General features: G+C 34.7%; 1 long non-coding RNA gene across 1 annotated transcript; it reads left to right on the top strand.

Annotated features, from left to right (window-relative positions):
• Positions 1-1,090: 1,090 nt before the first annotated feature.
• Positions 1,091-2,942, top strand: LOC131154959 (uncharacterized). The gene is made up of 3 exons (XR_009136712.1): positions 1,091-1,186; positions 1,287-1,715; positions 2,641-2,942. It is a non-coding gene; the product is annotated as an uncharacterized LOC131154959 (long non-coding RNA).
• Positions 2,943-16,759: the final 13,817 nt, after the last annotated feature.

Here is a 16,759-nt window from a genome sequence, read left to right as displayed (position 1 = left end):
CCAAACTTTCTACTACATCGTCACTGGCGGATGTTACGACATCCTTGGGATTGGCAAAAGATGTCGGTTCTCTTGTGCACCATCACCATCTCAGCCCTTCGGACCCCGGCTAAACATGGATCCATCAGCTGGGGATCAAACCCAAGGTGAGTTGCACACCATAGTGAGCAACGTTGGTAAGGTTACGAGTAATTGAGTTAGGATAAATTAAACTATTGATGGTTGTTCATGTGTATGAATTCATATTTTTTTTTTTAACTCTTCTTTTAGCATCAACCTCTATAGTACAGACAATGAGGTCAGGTCATGGTGTAGAAAATAATGCCGAGTTACAAAAACACCTATACAGGAATGGGGAGCGGATATGGATCGACATTCCTCCATGCTTCACGGCCTTGTGTGGTAGAATTTGGCACAAAGCTTGGACTTGGGAGCTCGGCATTATATGCCGACAATATGCTCCAGTCACTACATTCAATTGGCCGCAAGTGACAGAGGCTCAGCGCGTGGTCCTGTACAGACGTATATTGGTAAGTAATTCCAAAATTTTCTTTTTATTTTTTACTTTTAATATACTAGCCAAATAATTGTCTAATTTTCTAACTGTATTTCATATGCAGGAGCAGTTCAATATAGACATTCCCCATGCTGACCATGTAAAAAGGGTGGTCAACATGCAGCTCTGCAGCAAATTTAAGACCTATCGTGCGAAAATGCGTGAACATTTTAGGGCAATGGGTGATTAGGTAGAAGCGCACCCATACGATAAGATATCCCAAGAGGATTAGGAGGTGGAGTGTTGCCATTTCTGCGACCCACATTATCAGGTGATGTTTTTGAATTATAATAACTACTTTTTCATATTGATGTGGCTAATAAAGAGTCATTACAAATTTTTTGTAGAGTATATGAAAAAAATGCTGAGAACTGCAACGAACTCCCTATGCTGCATTGCGGTGGGTCGAGATTATTCATCAATCATTGAAGGGTAATTGCTATAAAACTATCTGACCATTACCTGACGAGTGTTATTTATGTTTACAGTGTCGAATTAATATTAATGATGTTTTATATGATAATGTAGCGTGATCTTGAGACTGGCGCAGAGGAGCCAATTCTAGATCTTTATCAGAGAACACACCAAAGGTGATTGGGGGAGTGGTGCCAGGGTGCACAGGGCATACATGTAACTCAAATATATTATTTAGTTCGTTATTTTTTTTTTTCAAAAAGTCGACGTTGTATTCTTATTTCTTCATTTTTATCATTTTCATGATTGAAAATAGGAGAAGATGCTCGAGCTGAGGGATGCACCCATTCCAAAGGGGAGTTAGCTATTGACGGATTATGAGATCTCTACATAGGTGCTTGGGGAACGAGCGGGGGGCTGGGTGAGAGGTCTTGGGAGTGGATACGTCACCCCAACAACATCATCTTCTACGAGTGCGGCGTCTCATGCTAAGTTTGAACAAGCGCGTCGAGACGCTAAGTATCAAGTGGATCAGATGGTTCACCGTATACAGAAGATAGAAATGGAGAATCAGCAATTGAAAGATACGGTGTCCAGCTATGACCTAGAGAACCAACAACTAAAAGAGAAGGTGTTTAACTTTGAAGCCAAGCTGGAGTTCCTTATGAACAGGCAAGCACAGCTTAAACAAGTGATGCACCAATCTCGTCCAGATGATGTAGGTGGCTCCTCCTCTCATTAGAAGGTATGTAAAAGGTAGTTTGAGTTTGCAACATATTTGCCATTATGCGGTTTTGTTGTAATAATATGAAATCTATACATTCTGTATTCCGAATTTAATATTACTTGGTATAATTAGCCTTTATGTGGGTCTTGGAAAGTATGAGCCTATGAGGGAAAATTGACGCACAAAACACTAGCAATGCAAATCAATATTTGAAAAATTTAAGTCTTTTTGAACCTCCTTATATTCGTTGCTTCAAAAGTGTGAAATCCAAGCAAACTTACAATTTATAGTTTACAACCTTATGCATGTGAAGAAGATAACACATTGAAAAAGACTATTATTTTATTTATTGCATCCTAGTCACAACTATTGCGTGTTCATTGCATATCTTGTGAATATACTGGATTGAGTTGATACTAGTAGTATAAATGTCATCTGCATGGGTGATGCAGATTTATGTATTGCATGCTAGTAGCGAATCTAGGATCCTCGCATGCCCTTCTGTATATATATATATATGAACTCCTTTTCAGGTAAAATATTTTTGAGAAATTGTTCAAATTACAGTCAGTATGCTGCCGAAATTTTGTTAAACCTTTCTAAAAAATTAAATCAGAAATGATTTTGATAAAACTATTTTTGAAAGGATGAGTGAAATTTCTTTATAGAATGTTGCATGCTTGTAATGACATACTTGCTATACACCTCTTATTCTAACATATTGTTTTATTGGTTTACTTTTGAACTTCATCTCTAATAAACTAATGCTTAAGAACTTATTATATTGCATGCTAGTCAAACATGCATGTGTCCTGAACTGCTTGCAAAGATTCCATATGGTTTCAAATCTGATATTTGGTCACTTGGTATGTGTTTTCTGTGGTGTATCTATGATAGTTACAATTATTTGACTTTTCAGTTTAATTTGTTTCTTATTTTTCAGGTTGCTATATGTATAAGATGGCCGCTCATCGCCCTGCATTTAAAACTTTTGTATGTTCTCTTGATTGCTTTATTTTTTAGTTAACTCCTTCGATTTGAAACTATATAATTCGAGTGTTGTCCTGTGTTCCGAGAATTTTCTTAATGACATGCTACAATCGAATGCAGCTTTTAAGTTTTTTTTTTTTTTTTGTATTTTTTTATCAAAACAGATGGAATTTCTATATTTGAATTTAAATTTGTATAATGTATTTGAATATGAATTTTGGATTATTTATGAATTTGAATAATATATGAATTTTTTAGTAATTGTGGTTTAATGTTATGTATAGGAAAATGTAATTATAGACTTATACGAGAATTAATTATTTTTAAAAAAATTTAATAGTAGACTAATAGTGACGAATTTAAAAACCGTCACTACGAGTAGAGTATTAGTGAAGGTTTCAAAACCTTCATGAATAGTACAATATTAGTGATGAATTTCAAAATTGTCACTAAAACCAAAGTATTAGTTAAAATTCTAAATTCGTTACTATTACTCTACTATTATTGACGATTTTAAAACCTTCACTAGTAATAGACTAATAGTGACGAATTTAAAAACTGTCAGTACTAGTAGAGTAGTAGTCATGAATTTAAAATTTTCACTAATAGTACAGTATTAGTGACAAATTTCGAAACCGTCACTAAAGCCCAAGTATTAGTGAAGGTTTAAATTCGTCACTACAACTCCACTATTTGTGACGGTTTTCAAACCTTCACTAATACTAAACTTTCAGTGACAATTTCCAAATCCATCACTATAAGTCTACTATTAATGATGAATTTAAGCCGAGCCAATGTATAATTTATAGAGACGGTATTAGGATTTTAGTGACAATAATAATCAGTCACTAATACTCTAGTATTAGTGATGCTTTTAAAATTCGTCACTAATAATTATTAGTAATGGCAGTTATGGCTACTGCTTTAAAATCGTCACTAATACTTATAAAACCATCCCTAATACTATTAGTGACGATTTTTTGATTAATAGTGGCGGTTTTGATCCTTCACTAATAACCTCATTTTTTGTAGTGTGTATCCCCCTCTTCTTCCTTGTCCTCTACCTCGTGGGACATAGTTCTGTTGATTGCGTCATTCTCTAATGGGACCTCTTTCGCCTCTGCCGCCTTCTCTGTATTCAAAATTTCCAAAATTTCTTCCATCCTCGACCTTGTCCTCTTCCTTGCTATGACGTCCCCCCTTTGTAGTATCTATCTATAGTGAGGGACAACTTCATCTGGAGGGTTTGCTCCAGTGTTTTATCTTCACTCCTTCTATTGAATTTTTGCTCATAGGCTTGGAGTGTGCCCACAAGTTCTTTTACGAACATGGTTTCTAGATCTTTTGTTTCTTCCATGGTCACAGCTATATAATCAAATTTTGGATCCAAAGATCGCAAAATTTTCTCATAAATTCTCTCGTCATTGAGAGTCTCTCAATTTCTTCTCAATTGATTTGATATTACCATAACTCGTGTATAGTAATCAGCAATAGATTTAGTAGATTTCATTCTTAAGGATTCAAAATCACCTCACAATGTTTGAAGACGAATCTTCTTTACTTTGTATGCACCTTTGTGTGTTCAATGGAGAGAGTTCCAAACTTCTTTGGATGTCTTGGCGGAGGCAATGATTTCGAACATGGCTTTATCAAGGCCTTGGCAGATTATGGACTTCGCCTTGCCATCCTTCTTTTGATCAGCTCGCAAGATCGTTCTTTGAGCGTTAGACATAGTTGCTTCATCTTGTTTTGATGGGGCTTCTCTATACCCATCTTCAACGATGTCCATGACATCCTGAGCACCTAGTAGGGCTCTCATTTGAATAGACCACTTGTCGTAGTTCTCTCGTGTCAGCTTTGCAATCACCGCTTGGGTAGTACTGTTCGCCATCGGGTTGAATATATCAAAAAATAGAGTGATAGAGATTGATTTTGGCAAATCTGATGCCACCAATGTATTCAAAAGGTCAAAAAAACCTTATAAACCGGTTTTGGGTTGCATGGAACTAGTCAAAATGACACTGAACTAGCTAAAAGAAAATTTATGAACTGGTTTGACTTAACGGCCGAAAGACGGCATCAATAAAAGCCATTTGAGCCACGTGGCATTTTTTGGGCCTGAGGCTTGTCGACGACTAGATGTGGGTCAATCTTCCAGGTCGGATCGTAATTGCGGGTCTAGAGCCAGGTTTTTGGGCCGAGTTGCGAATCAGGTTTCCTTGTCTCTGGTTCAGATCTCATCAACTGGGTGAAGAAGACGCGCACATGCACGTGAGGGGTGTGATGTCGGCGGTCAGTATCCTCGCTAATGCGTGCGGCATGTGTGGAAGGCATTGTTTCGTCTGTTGGCACGTATTGGGGCTCCTGAACTCCGTTTGAAGCATGGTTTTCACCGTTGAACTTGTCTCGACGTGAATTTCACAATAGTTGGCTCAATTTTGGATTTCGAGTAACTTCAAATCTGGGAAAAAATTGAATTTCCCCTCTATTCACTTCTTTTTGGCAAATTCCAACAGGCCTAAAGCTCTGTTACCACTGATGGGTGGAGGGGACTCACGCAATCACTGGTTATAATTGAAACTCAGTGAGGATTGCACTCAATTGCAAAACAATTAATTTTAATAGTAAACTAGAAATAAATTATAGAGGAAAATCTCAATACAAAATCTCTTACTAGTTATTCACTCTCTGTATACGACGTATTACATTACACACACATCTATTTATAACAAAGCATCTAATGAAAAGTGAAGATTATAACACACATCTATTTATAACAAAGCATCTAATGACAAGTGAAGATTATAATCAACAATGGTGGGCTAGTTGGCGAGGTTTTGGTGAGATTGCTGCCGACTCTAGCCTAAATTCAACAGAGGTGGGTTGCCGGTCATCTCCAGTCAAGTTTAATTTTCAACATTATGTAGAAAGCAAGAAGACTAAGGAAGACTTCCATCTTCCAATGTGGGACATGGGAATTGGAAAGTTAAAGTGGGGGACTGAAGAGAGAAGAAGACAAGGAGTAGGAATTGGTTGGGAGACATTCATCCCACAAAAAAAATGCAAGATAAATTTGCTCCCCAAGTTTGCTTATAAAAGCCTTTTCCCCAAAGAACCTACCTACTCTTCTTAAACCCCCTTGTGGGCTTGTTTGTTAGTGGCCTTAGTTGGATTACTTGTTTTATGCATTAGAAATGGGCTTAGTCGAAGTTACAAAATTTTGATTGCATATAAATAAAAGAATCAAAAACTGGGTTTGATTTCATTAAAAAATGAACCAAATTGTTTAGTTGAATGTGAAAAATCAATGGTGTTGGCTTGGTTCAGTCTTAGTTTGCTACTTTGAAAAATCGACGTGTTTGGTTCAGTTCTTTGTTTAGCCTAAAATCAAACCTAGCTAAATATATTACATCCCTACTAAATGAGAATTCCCAAATTTGGTCTCATTTTTTTTTATTAAACTTAATGACACTTTATCCATCTCTGAATTCACTAAATGGCATACTGTTACATGTAGCAAATAAATTTTTATAAATATAATTTTATTGATGAAAACAATCCTTCTCTACTTTGTATGAGTTTTCTTCTAGGAATCAAAATCTTAGCTGAAGCAACTGCCAGTGGTATATATGAGTTTTTTTTTTTTTTTTTCCTTTTTTGTTGTTTACTTTGCAGGGCAGATAGTGATGCAAATTTCCTTAATTCATATGTCCTTTATTTTTTCTGCTAGATTAAATCATCTTTCATTTTTGTGATAATAAAATAATGTTTTAGGGAATTAGTGGGGATCATGAATTTGGGATGTCAAAAGTTTTTGGCATGTCCCCACATAAGTGGGTCCCATGTGGGGTCCTACACAAACCACATTCAAATTTATACAATTTGAAAGGAGCCCTGATTCATATGCTACATCAATGATTTATATAAGGACATTCCATCATAATCTCATAGGGTTAGGTTTAATTTAATGAAGAGTTTAGGGTCAATTAACCAATATTCAAGAAGTTAATGTTCAATTGAGTCTTAATTGGGAAAGTTGAGTTGCTTGTGACTTGTTTTAATGGCTCATGAAATGAAAGTGGGTTAAGTTTTGTGGTTTGGGTTTAATGTTTTTGTGAATTGTGCATGTTTTTATGTTTCGTGTGAAATTGGAGTTTTGAATCCAATGGACTTGTGTATGTGCTACAGGTGACATGCTAGGAAGACAAGAGCTTGAAGATGAAATTCGAGGATTTTATTATTATGGATGTGAAGTTCATATTTAAGAAGGTGGAGATGTAATGCATGCACATAGTGAATGAACCCCTTTTTTCAATTTTATTTGTGAAGAAATGGGAGGAAAAGAGCGATAAGGGGTATGGAATCAAAAGGAAAATATGCCCAATGAGAGAATACCTACCAATATTTGCCCTTGAACAACCCGTTAAGATAGGAGGTAAAAGAAACCCGTGGAGGTAAGAGTAGAGGGATAGCATAAGGTACCCTACAAGCGACATGGAAGACCTCTGATGGCACAACCTTGTTCTTGCAATTTTTTTTTTTAAAAAAAATTGCTAACTCCCCTAAAAACATAATTTTAAATATTTTTGAGGAAAATGAAAAATGAATTGAGACTCTTGAAACTCTTTTTTTGAAAAAAGAAATATTAAAAATCAAGACAACTCATATCAATATTTGATTTTGCTATATGATGTCCAAATAAAATTATGTGCCTATAAAAAATACGTACGTATCATTTGATAAATCTTAAACTTTAAATAATAATAAAATGGGATAATATTAGATTATATAAGGAAATTTATTTTGAAGGCTAAACTAAGCATAACCATTATTTTCTACAATACTGAGGTTTCATTCGGAAAAGACATAACACAAGGTAACAAACACATAGAAATAACAACATAGCAACAATAAAAACAACCAACTGGAGTTTTAGAAGGTAAAACAAGTCCCATAACATGAGGGAAAAGTGAGAAACTATGGTGGGGGAGGTGATGGGGTAAGAGGAGGGGGATGGGGGAAGTAACGTAAGGGTGGGAACTCGGATCTTTGCAATGGTGGTATAAATGGAAGTGGCGACAAAGGCGGAAAAGGCAGCAATAGACTTTTCACCTCGTCTAAGTCCAGTCTTCCTTGCATTGCTCTTGTTCCATCCTTCTCCTTCTCTTTATTTTCAATACTTTTCCTTACTATTTTCTCAACCTTTTCTCCATATGTTGATGCTTTGAGTTGGCGGGCATTATTATATTGCAGAAGATGAGTGACTATGATTACCAAGCTCACCATTATAACCCATTTATGGACCATCCTATTATAGCTTTTTGAATCCATTTTCACAATCCAAATTGCTAAAGAGAGCTTGATAAGGGATTTATTTTGGAAAACCAAAGACCTTTTGGGGTTTATATAAACCTCTCTCTCTCTCTCTCTCTCTCTCTCTCTCACACACACACACACACACACACACTCATACACACACACACACACACACACTCATGTTGGGCTTTATGCCATACATTGATGGAAACGTGTGGAGATTCTAACAATATATATACACGCAACCACACAAATGTTTGGCATGCATAACAATAATAAGCGAGTTGCCTCCTCGGCCCTACCAACTGTTGTTCTCCATTAAGCAATATGTTTCAAAGGGTAAATAAGGAAAAAATATTTCAACTAATATGTTACTAAAGGATCTCTCTCTCTCTCTCTCTCTCTCTCTCTCTCTCTCTCTCTCTCTCTCTCTCTCTCTCTCGTCTATGTATACATGCAGCTGCACAAGTGTTAGACATGCATATCTATGATAATGAGCTGTACCCTGTGGCCCTACCACCTATTGTGGCTCTCTCTCTCTCTCTCTCTCTCTCTCTCTCTCTCTCTCTCTCTCTTGTTTATGTATACATGCAGCTGCACAAGTGTTAGACATGCATATCTATGATAATGAGTTGTACCCAGTGGCCCTACCACCTACTGTTCTCCATTAAGCAATCTGTTCAAAGTTTAAATAAGGACAATTTTTAATTACTTTGACACTAATGGGCACTTAATAGTGCAATAAAGAGAAATGGTAAATAATTAATTAATATCAACTATTGATATTTCTCTATTAAAAGTTTTGTTGTCACTACAAAAAATCAAGGTATTAGTGAAGGATCAAATCCATCACTAATACTTATAAATTCGTCACTAATAGTATTAGTGACGAATTTATAAGTATTAGTGATGGGTTTAAATTAGTTGCTATATCTGTCATTATTACTAACTATTAGTGAGGAATTTTAAATTCGTCATAATAATACAGTATTAGTGACAGATTATAACCATCACTAAAACCCTAATACCGTCACTATAAATTCTACATCGGGTCTGCTCAAATTCGTCACTAATAGTAGGGTATTAGTGAAGGATTAAAAATCGTCATTAATAGTAGGGTATTAGCGACGAATTACAAATTCGTCACTAATAGTCAGTATTAGTGAAGGATTAAAATTCGTCACTAATAGTGCAGTATTGGTGAAGGATTTAAATTCGTCACTAATAGCCTACTATTAGTGATGAATTTTAATCCTTCACTAATACCCTACTATTAGTGACAAATTTTAATCCTTCATTAATAATTAAAAATTTTAAATTTTTTTTAATACTAATTTTTTTAATCATGAGTTCATGTAAAAATCTGTAATTACATTTTTGCATACATAACCTGAAACCATAATTACTACAAAATTCATAAATTATTCAAAATTTCAAATTCAAAAACAAATTCAATTAAAATAAAGATATAACATCTGTTTAGATAACAAATTTTTTTAAAAAAAAATTCAAAATTCAAATACAAATAGATTATACAAATTCAATTTAAAATATAAAAATTCCATTTGTTTACATAACAATAAAAATTATAAAGAAATAATCAACAGTTGCATCTGGCGACTATAGTGCATGTATGACATTGCGCTGATGTTATAACAGCTGCGAACCCTACAAATTAAGAATCATAAAATAAAAATTAGTATACAAATGGAGAGCATAATAAAGAGCTGACGCTTAGTATAATCAGCAGGAAAAATATAGAGAGTACACTGTACAATAATTTTCTATCCTAAATGAATAATTGAAATGAATGTGAATGATGTACGCATAAATATATACACTTGCATGCATCAAATCACGCACGTAAACACTTTAACTCGTTCTCAAAGCAGAATATCCCTGGTGGTGGACAAATGATAACGTTTATCCATAGTTGAAAGAAAATGATATGCCATGTATGTTAATAGATGCAAATATAGGGCTTAATGGAATGACTTTTCGTTTAACTTTCACTCATCATTTAAAACAAAAATTAACATTCATTTTATCATAATTATCTTTGCACATGATTTTTTTTTTTGAAAAAATTTAATAAAATTTTGGCAGCATGCCGTTTGTAAATTGAACAATTTCTCATAAAACCTGTACCTGAAACATGGTTGTTTTCACAAAATAAAACATTTCAAGCATGCAACAACCTAAATCCGCTACCAGCATGCAATTCACAATATATTGCATCAGTCAAATCAAGGTACAGGGTACAACTCATTATCATAGCATATGGCATGTCTAACACATTGTGCAGCTGGCATGAATACATTAAACAGAGAGAGAGAGGATGAGAAGAGAGAGAGAGAGAGAGAGAGAGAGAGAGAGAGAGGTCTGTATAAGTGCCAATTATTATGGCTATGCATGCCAAACATTTGAGTGGTTGCATGTATATGTGTGTCGACATCCACACACGTTTCCATCAATATATGGCATAAAGCCCAACATGAGTGTGTGTGTGAGAGAGAGAGAGAGAGAGAGAGAGAGAGAGAGGTTTATATAAACCCCAAAAGGTCATTGGTTTTCCAAGATAAATCATTTACTAAGCTCTCTTTAGCAATTTGGATTTTGAAAATGGATTCAAAAAGCTATAATAGGATGGTCCATAAAAGGGTTATAATGGTGAGCTTGGTAATCATAGTCACTCATCTTTTGCAATATAATAATGCTTGCCAACTCAAAGAATCAACATATGGAGAAAAGGTTAAGAAAATAGTAAGGGTAAGTATTGAAAATGAAGAGAATGAGATGGATGGAGCATGAGCAATGTAGCCGAGAATGGACTTAGAGGAGGTTTTGCGAGCCAAAACCTTACTGATAACCAAACTGCATTCCCCGACTCATACTTATCTTCCATGTGGGCTTTACAACATCTGAGTCATAGTCTCCAAGAAATTATAGTAGGTAACAAACCGATGATCATACCTTTTTGGGTTGATTTTTTGTCAAATCTTAACCATATATTGATTTTCACCCTCCAAGGTTCATCATCAAAGTTTTGAATTCCCAAAACAAACGTTGTTCTCTTCCAAAGCATACTTGCGATGGATCCCATACTTAGAACATGGTTGAGAGATTCCTTTTTTTTATCCTCGTAGCTGTTGCAACATAAGACTATATCAACTCCCAGTTTCCGCACTCTCTCATCAACAGGAAGACATTGGAACATGGCTTTCCACATACACATCGATACTTTCTTAGGTAGTAGTTTATGCCAGACCCACTCCATCCATGGGTACTGCTCCCCTTTAATTCTTATCACCTCCCAAGCCAAGGAAGTTGAAAATTTTTCATTTATGGAAGGCTTCCAAATAAACACATTAGATCCCAATTTGTGCTTTATAGACGACAACAAAATCTCATTCGTTTTGGGGACCCCTACTAATTCTTTTAGCATATCAGTATCCCAATTTTCAGACTCCCAATAGTATTGAATCTTAAGCTAAGGATGATGGACTGTGTAAGAACACTCCATGAGGGGGCTACTGCTTAACCACTTATCAAACCAAAAAGAAACTTTTCCTTCTCTAACATTTACATAAACATTCTCATATACATCTGGAAAGACCTTTAAGATTATCTTCCAAAACTGAGAGCTCGTAGAAGTATAATTGATTAAAGTCATGTGACCTGATTTAATGTATTTAACCTTAAATAAACGGGTCCAAAGATTATCTAAGGTCAACAATTTCCAAGCAAACTTCATGTGAAAAGATCTTTCAACGTCATGAAGGTCCCTCACACCAACACCCCCTTCATCTAGGGTTTTACAAACCTTTGACCAAGAACACCATTTCATTTTTGTCCTACCATTACTCTTCCCCCAGAGAAAAGAAAAGAGAATGGAATTAATATTTCTAATCACCACCAAAGGAATTGAGAGAACCGCTAGCGTATGTATCGCCATGCATGATAAAATATGTCGAATAAGGATAAGATGACCTCCCTGAGACAGCAACCTCATCTTCCAACTCACCATATTAATAATATACAATGATCAAAACCCTAATATAAAATATGCAATATTCAACACCCTAATAATAATAAGCAATAATCAAAACCCTAATAATAATACACAATAATCAAAACCGTAAAAATATCACATAGATAATAACACCATAATATCACAATAAACAAAACCCTAAAAATAATATTACAATAAATACAATAAAAATAACATGCAAATAATCACAACCCTAAAAATATTACATAAATATGACAATAATCCAAACCCTAAACATAATATTACATAAATACAATAACATGAAAATAATCGAAACTCTAAAATAAGACAATAATCAAAACCCTAAAAATACATAAACAATAATAACATGAAATAATCAAACCCTAAAAACACATAAACAATAATAACATGAAAATAATTAAAACCCTAAAAATAATACAAAAACGACGTGACAAAATAACATGATGATAATCAAAACACTACAAATAATACAATAACAACATTACAATAATCAAAACCCAATATTAATATCATATAAATATAACAATAATAAAAATATCAAATCATAACCAATAATATCACCTAAAAATAAACATGGTAACGACAACAATATAAAATAATGAACAATAATATCACATAAATACAAATATGATAATGACAACAATATAACATAATAAACAATAATAAAATATCTACATGATAATAATAACAATATAACATGATAAACAATAATATTACATAAATATATACATGATAATAACAATATAATAATAAATAATAAAATATATACATGACAATAACAACATAACAAAGACAACAAGAAACATAAATACCATAAAAAAAATAAAAAATAAAAATAAATAAAAAAATGTCACCTTTGGAGAAGGAAAAGGAGAAGAGGCCGTGAGGGAGGTTGGAGAGGGGCTGGCCCATGGCTGAGAGCGGGTGAGGAAGGTGATCGTGAGGGGATGAGTGCTGGACTGGTGTGAGGCTGAGAGGGAGGCTACTGTGTGGTTGAGTGTGTGCGTGAGGACTTGAAGAGGGGTTGGAGAGGGGTTGTGCACTGTGTGAGCGTGGAGAAGGAGAAGGTAAGGCTATGGTGGAGGGAGAAGGTGAGGCTGTGGTGGTGTGTGGAGAGGGTGAGGCTATGGTGTTTTGTGCACAGCTACCGTTCCTTCTTTGCGGTAGTGTCTTCCCTGTGTGGTGCCCTCCTTCCTCTCTTTTTCTTTTGTTTTCCCCTCTCTTTATTTTTTTTATTTTTATTTTTACCTTGCGGCCATGTGTGTCTGCCCCTCCTTCTTTCTCAGCTCTATTTGTCCTTGCATGCCCCTGCCAAGTCCCTAAATGTTGCCTTAGCCTTCTTTCTTATTCCACATGACCTTTTGAGTGCATGTTTATGGGCCAAACTCTGCATGTCCGATGCAGTGCTCTCTCTCTCTCTATGCATATATTTATTAGCATGGCTTTGGCCCATAAGATTTCATTTTTTGGTTGCCCAATTTTAATCATCCAAAAACAAATATCCGTTTACAAAAAAATGATGAACTTAATTTCGGACAACAAAAGGACTCAATTTTAAATGGACCCAATTTTAAGGACTCAATTTTTATTTCAAACGGGACCCAATTTTAAAATAAGAAAAGAACTTAATAAAAAAAAGACTTAATTTTAAAATAATAGGGGTTCAAATTTAAAATATTAGAGACTCAATTTTAAAATAATATGAACTCAATCACAAAGACTAAAGACTCAAATTTCCGGAATATAAAGTTAAATCCCTCTTCATGTAAATTACTAGATTGTTACAATGGGTCCCCTTATCGAGAAAAGAGAGGTCTGGTTAAAATTGGGGTGTTTACAGTGAGCAAGAGAGGTGGAAAAATGAAATCGAGAGAGGTATGCTCATGTAATGCCCCAAAGAATGCTTGAGAGCTCGGTGAGGAGCAAGAGTGGTTAGGTGAGAAAGAGAGAGAGAAAGAGGGATCCACAAGAGCTTGTTTTTACTTTTGCAAAAGATGAAATTTAATTAACTCCAAAACAAAAATTCAAAAACACTTGGACTTTTAAAAACTAATAACTTTTTTTGAAAATTTTAAAATTATGAAACAATAAAGAAGGTCTAATTTTTGCTATATGATGCCATGGATAACTGATTTGACCAAAAGTTTTTAGTTATAACCTTCTTGTAACTAAAGCTCAACGAGTGCACTCAGCTTTTTGGCTTATAGCCAATAAAATAAACATGCAGAAGCATAACTTACTGAAAAAAGAACACGGGTTATCATGAACATAAATTATTTTACTAATAAAAATGAGTAAACATACATATTGCACAATGCTTATAAAGTCAGATAGTCAAACAACACGTGCGTCACAAGGGTATTGACTAGTATTATAAAGGGGATATTCATTTTCACAATTACTTTTTAGCCTCATTTTTAAATTCTTTAAAATGTCACTATAAGTGGCTACAACAAAAGAGAACGCACAACATTATTGGTAATTAAATGTCATATTGACTACTTACAAGATTAAACATACTACAAGAAAACTTGTTTTTAGTAATGAAACTATTAGTGACAGATTCAATTTCGTCACTAAAAGTGGGTATTAGTGACGGTTTTAGCAACTGTCACTAATACAACACTATTAGTGACAAATTTGAAAATGTTACTAATAGTTTCGTCACTAAAAATCGGAAAATATCGCAGGAAAACATTTTTCGCGCAGAAATTATCCCAGGAAAATATTAGTGACGATTTTTGTGATATTAGTGATGAATTAAATCCGTCACTAAAAGACACTTATTAGTGACGAATAAATAACCATCACTACTATTATTTTAAAACAAATAAAAAAATTATTTCACAATATTAGTGATGGATCTTCAAATTCATCACTATTAGACCCTTATTAGTGACGGATTTAGGAGTTGTCACTGATACTTCTTTTATTAAAAAATAAAAAAAAATTTATTTCACAATATTAGTGATGAATTTGTAGATTTGTTACTATTAGTCCCTTATTAGTGACAGATTTGGGAACCATCACTAATACTTTTTTATTTAAAAGAAATAAAAAAATATTTCACAATATTAGTGACGAATTTGAAGATTCGTCACTATTATTCCCTTATTAGTGACGGATTTTGGAGCCGTCATTAATACTTCTTTTATTGAAAAAAAAAATAAAAAAATTATTTCACAATATTAGTGATGAATTTGTAATTTCGTCACTATTAGCTCCTTATTAGTAACGGATTTAGGAACCATCATTAATACTTCTTTGTTTTTTTTTTAAAAAATTTATTTAAGAGTAATAGTGACGGTTTTGAAACCGTCATTAATACTCAAAACCCTAAATCCCTTAACTCCCCCCAAATTCCCTCCTCGCTCATCCTCCCTTCTCCCTCTCGGCCTGCTCCTCGCCCATCCTCCTTCTGGCCTACTCCTCCCTCTTTCCTGCCATCTCCTCCATCCTCCTCTCAGCCTGCTCCTCCCTCCTGCTCCTCGCTCATCCTCTTTGCGCGCAGCGGCATCCTCCCACCACTGAGTCTCGAGCCGCCGCCACCACGTCGCCACTTGTACGTTTCCACTGTCTTCCCCTCCTGCCACCACCGCCTTCCTTGTTCTTAGGCAACCTCCTCCTTTTCTTCTTCTTCTTCCACAAAGGATTGCATGTGCATGTGCCTGTGTGCGTACGATTGTGTGTGTGTGTGTGTGTGACAGTGTGGGTGTGCACGCGCGCGTGTGACAGTGTGCCTATGTGTGTGTGTGGTAGTGTGCGTGCAAAAAAATATTTGTACATATGATTCATATATATGCAATATCCGTTATATTGATCCATATGAATTCTCTAGTCTATCAACTGAGGAGATAAAATTATTTTTTTCCTGAACTGAGGTGAGATATTAGAGTTGTAATAAAGTGTTCAATGAGTATGGTTTGTGTCTCAATTCCTAGCATGATGTCCGAGATTAGTGTCCTTCAACGCGTTTGCCCCATTAATAATTATTTGAGGGTTAGCTTTTCAAGCTCGTTCTAATCATTAGGGCTAAAACTAATCCCTTGGTGTACCGCTACCTCCCTCTTTGGAATTGATGGAGACAACTTCTTTTTCTTTTTCTTGTTTAACATAACAAAAAGTATGGCACAATCGCACGCATACAACTTAGTACTCTACAAATAGGCATTACAAAAGTGCCCTAGGTGTCATCATATTCATCACCAGAATTATTGTTACTGGATTCAAGATTTGTTTGTTGATTCATTTTTTCAAACCATGCTTCATAATTCTTAAAATGTTTATTATTCATAATGAGACTCTATAATGGATAAGCTTAAAAGATGTAGTTATCAATTTGATAAAATGCTTCTAGAAAATTAGATTATAAACTCCAGTATGCGAGTTGTATTTCATACCTTATGAATAGTAGTTATACCATCATGTTCAAACTTAAATTTCACACTAAAAGAACCCAAAAAGCCCATCCTCCATTTATCACTACAAACAATGTTATTAAAGTATTAATAGCAAACTAAAAATCATCACTAATAATGTACTTTTAGTGACGGTTTCTAATTCATCACTAAAACTTTCGTTACTAAACAAACATTTTCCGGCTCTAATGATGACGTCAATATATTAGCAACAATTTTTCAGTTATTAGTGACGAAATCTATTGGCCACTAATAGTCTACTTACACACGCACACACACACACACACACACACATATATATATAT

Source organism: Malania oleifera, chromosome 5 (assembly GCF_029873635.1).
Source record: "Malania oleifera isolate guangnan ecotype guangnan chromosome 5, ASM2987363v1, whole genome shotgun sequence".
Taxonomy (NCBI): domain Eukaryota; kingdom Viridiplantae; phylum Streptophyta; class Magnoliopsida; order Santalales; family Ximeniaceae; genus Malania; species Malania oleifera.
This window is presented reverse-complemented; position numbering and strand designations above follow the sequence as displayed.